A 4,591-nucleotide genomic window follows, 5' to 3' on the forward strand; every position below is an offset into this window, starting at 1 on the left:
AATAGTAGCACAGGTTTTGAAGAAGGAGGAGGAGGAGGAGGAGGAGGAGGAGGAGGCTCTAAGTGGCATATATAGGGATTTCAACTTACTTTATTAGTAAAAAGTTGAAGACTGGTAAAAGTTGAAAGAGCACTTTACCTTCAAAGTGATGAAGTTGCTGAAACTCCAAGTGCAAGTGCATTGGTCACTTCCTCTGTGAGAGAGAGCAGCACAGCATTTGCTTTACGCATGGTCGGGTCATATTACTCAGTCTTTTTCCCCCATATTTTTTGGATTTATTATAACATAGGTTAACTAAAAATTACAAATTATGCCTCTGGTCAACCATCTTCCCTTTTTTAAACTAGTAGGGTAGCCCGTGCTGCACACGAGCCTCAGCCTAAGAACACATATGTAAGTGTTTGAACAGCAAACTAAGCTTCCATAAGCTTTCAATTATTCTTGTATAGACATTATTCACTTTCCAGCATACTCGTAATACACCTATTACAAAACAAATGAAATGGATTAGTCCACAAATCTAACAATTGAAATCAAAATGTTGTATAAGACGGAACGATTTTAATATAAAATGTGTAGGGCTGGGAAACCTTACATCCATGATTTTAGAAAGTCCACCAATAGTTCATTCTTCAAATTTTGATCACAACCTGTGACAATTGATCCACAGAATCTGTTCTTTAGCATGATCTGTTGATGCAAATGGTGAAAATAACATAGTTTAATAAAGTAGTTTAGTGTGTATAAATTAATATTAACTTAAATTTTTATGAGTTGCAGGCAACTCAAAGGGAGAATCATGTTCATCAATGTCATCAGGGAAAGCAACAAAAACAACTTGAAGAGACTAGATAGGAAAACACAAATTGCAAAGTAATCTTAGATAAAGATTGTCAACCATATAATAAATATTAAATCATGTGAATTCCATGTACAATTAACAATATACTTTTCTGTACTTTTACCTACTATGACTACTCAAATTGTTCACGACGCCATTTTCCATAATAGGTCATGATGGCGCCTAAACACGTTGTCAGGCCAGCCGTATGCAGAATGTGATTATGTTATCATTTTACTTTTGCCAAAGAACAGTTTATACTAGATTTTCGAATTTCAAGATAAGACCAGTAAAGATCATAACAGTGCTAAGAATAGCGATACAACCCAAAAATAAATGTCTACTACTAGTGTGTGACCAGAAACCTGGTGTCAACAAGCTACGGGGCGACTATAGAATATACTACAAAAGAATAATACACCTATTGCCTACTGTCTGAATCAGAATAGACAGAAACAAAAAGTACACAGAAAGGACCTTCTCGGCGCGGATCGGCTCTGAGAGGAGAAGCGGCTCACCATAGAAGTCGCCCAATGCGTGGCTACATGATGCGCACCAGATGATGTCCAGATCCACCTGCCTCAAATCTGTACCAATTAAGTACAGAAGTGTTAGCATGAGTACATAAACCACATCACTCAGTAAGTCATCTCCCTTCTAATCTCGAAGAAGTAGAGACAGAGGTCGACTTGATACTTACTAAGGTCAAGATACATATAGATATAATAGGGAGATATACAAGGCATGAAGGATCTCCAATAAAACACGTTTAATTAAAAGAGTCGTATTTCATGTTCTTGTGATAATTTAAATTTTCCAGTTTTCCCTTTTTATATCAAATGAGAAGTGATCATGTCATAACAAAACGTAAGCATATAAATATGCACAAACATGTCGAGGTCGACGGCCCGCCTCCAACAGGAAAATAAAATTATGCACTGCCGAGGTCGAGCGCACGAATACCCACAGATGCATCTAATTTCACTGAGGCGATTCACGGCCCGATCCATAATCATCAAGAAAATATCAATGAAAAGAATATAAGGTCAATTACATACAGGAATTCCTACCAAGGCTCAAACAAACTCATACGTTTGCACCTTACATTTCCTAAAGTCTCTTAGCAAATCAAAATGATCATATTTGCAATTTTGAAAATAAGAGATATTCCCAATTAGACATGACATGGGTTCTAAAGCTACCCGGAACAATTAATCATATAGCAGCTACGCACGGGACTCTCGTCAGCTAGTAAACGTACGTAACCCCCGGCATTTTAGCCAACAATTTACTTCATTTTAAAATCCTATTGGACAATTCCCTCTTACAGGTTAGAAAGGAGAGACTCACCCCGCTCTAAAGTGCCCACTCCAATGTCCAGAACGAGTCCAAAGTCCTTAATCGAAGCCGGACCAATCCCAAACTAATCAAACGAAACTAACAGTAAGAACTAGTAAATAAAGGGTGAAGGTTGACATTCTAGCTATTTAAGCAACTTCCTAACCATTAAACACAAAGTTTCCTAAATTCGGACCCCGGGCCACGTGCCCGGATTTCCGAAGATTTTTCTGAAGGAAAGTGTTTCTCTATCACCTAAGGATCACAAATATATTGATTTTCTAGTTTCACTACATGGCCCAAATTTATGTTTGATAAAACCTTAGTTTTTCATTAAACCCTTAGGTCTAGCTCAAATCCTTTGATTTTACCTAATTTTTTTTGTGTTAAATCTACCTAATGTTTATGTATTTGAACATAAAATGAAGTGGGGATTACTTACCTTGAAGTGTTTATGTTGAAACCTCCTCTTTGGAATCACCAAAGGTATCGCCTAAGTGTGAGAGTAATGGAGGAAGAAATGAGTTTGGGGGGGTTGGGGGGACGAAGGGAGGCAGGGCGGTAGCGCGAGCGGATCAGGTAGGGAGGGGGGGGGGGGCGGGGGCGAATGAGCCAGGAGGGTGTGAGGCGGGCCTGGGCAGGCGAGGTAGGGGAGGCCTAGGGGTGGGGGGTACGGAGAGGGCGCCGCGGTTTCGTATTTAATGAACCCTTCTGCCCCCAGTTGATTTCCGCTTCTGCGGAAGGATCCCGCTTCTCGGGTTCCGCTTCTGCGAACATGAGCCGCTTTTGCGAAATGGGGCAAGGGGGCCTGGGGCCGCTTCTGCGTTTCATAACCTCGCTTTCTGCGAGGCCGCTTAAGCGGAAAGCCCACCGCTTCTGCGTTTCTAGGCCTGGCGGGATGGGACCGTTTTCTTGCGGGTAGGGTCTGCTTCCTGCGGTTTTCCCTGGGGCCTGGCCCCTTTCCACTTCTGCATAAAACTACCGCTTCTACGTCTCGCTTCTTTGCGGTCAAGAGTCGCAGAAGCGTTATGACAGAAAGCAGCATAAAGGTTTTTTCCTAAAGGTTTCAACTTTCACTCGCACTCGCCATTTGACGCTCGGGCTTCCCGAGCCCCGCCCGAACATACCGGCAGGTTTGAAATCAGCGAGGCGACCCTCTTACTCGAGCCTCAAAAAACGCTTAAGGAACAACACTAAATCGTGAACAAACCCCAAACACCAAATGATTTTCAAATCATTGAACCTTTCAAGTTCTAAATTTCCTCCTGACGGGTAAAAACGCCCTTAAGTCACTCGGATGACACCAAATTTTTACAGGTAACTTCTTAACTGATATTTCGGACTGGTACCAAGTTTCGAATCTAAATCGAAACCGAACCTAGGAAAACAATTGTTTCTTAGTTTATTTAACCTTTGAAATCTTACTTAACAATTTCACATAAAAAATTCATTACTCGACTAGGGACCTCGGAATTCGATTCCGCGCATTTACTGCCCAGGTCCCCACACCACCACACCCCAATCAACCAACCACACCCCACAACGCCCCAACCCCCAACACAACCCACCACCCCACACCCAACCCACCAAAATATATATCACCACGGCACCTACAGAAACTTGCTCAAATCACGATTCCGGGACTCAGGCCTCTCACAAATGTTGGCAAAGCAGCCAACAAAACTTCCGCGCAATATAATCTCACCAACGACAACTTAAAGAAGCAACTAGCACTCTTATTCTTCGCCTCACACAAAAATTCATCTAACACAACTTCGGCACACCACCCGTTCCCCGCAAGTCATTAAATAATAGCTAAACGCACAGCTCGCAAACTAAGAGGCAAGCATCCTTCACTCTTTCACACGCGCAAGAAACGGGCGCTTAATGACGACCAACAAAAAACACCGCGAATAGATAACCCAAAGTGACATCTCTCCACCCAATAAACACAAAAAGCTTCAAGTCCTCGACCCAAAATGGACATAGAAAACGTAAATGAGAACGATAGAAAAAATCACAGTGGGAAGATTTTGCTGCATGTCCTCTCGGACTCCCAGGTCGGCCACAACCCCACAATCGACGGATATAGAGAAGACCCCCACATAGAGTATATTAACCGCAGAAATCCTCTTGGACTCAACTGGCGATCCTGTCTATCAACAATGGCAATTGGCTCCTTCCTTTTCGTAGCCCAAGCTCTCATCTAACTGAATGGTACTGAAATTCCCAACACATGTGAATGGTCGGCATGATACTTCTAAGCATCGATACATGGAAACTGGAGATGAACTTCCTGATAACTGGGAGTAAGCAGCTCATACGGCAACCTCTCCAACTCGCCTCAACACCTCAAAGGGGACAAGTAACCTTTGGGCTCAACTTTGCCCTTCTTTCCGAACCTCAATAATG

Source organism: Nicotiana attenuata, unplaced genomic scaffold (assembly GCF_001879085.1).
Source record: "Nicotiana attenuata strain UT unplaced genomic scaffold, NIATTr2, whole genome shotgun sequence".
Lineage (NCBI taxonomy): Eukaryota > Viridiplantae > Streptophyta > Magnoliopsida > Solanales > Solanaceae > Nicotiana > Nicotiana attenuata.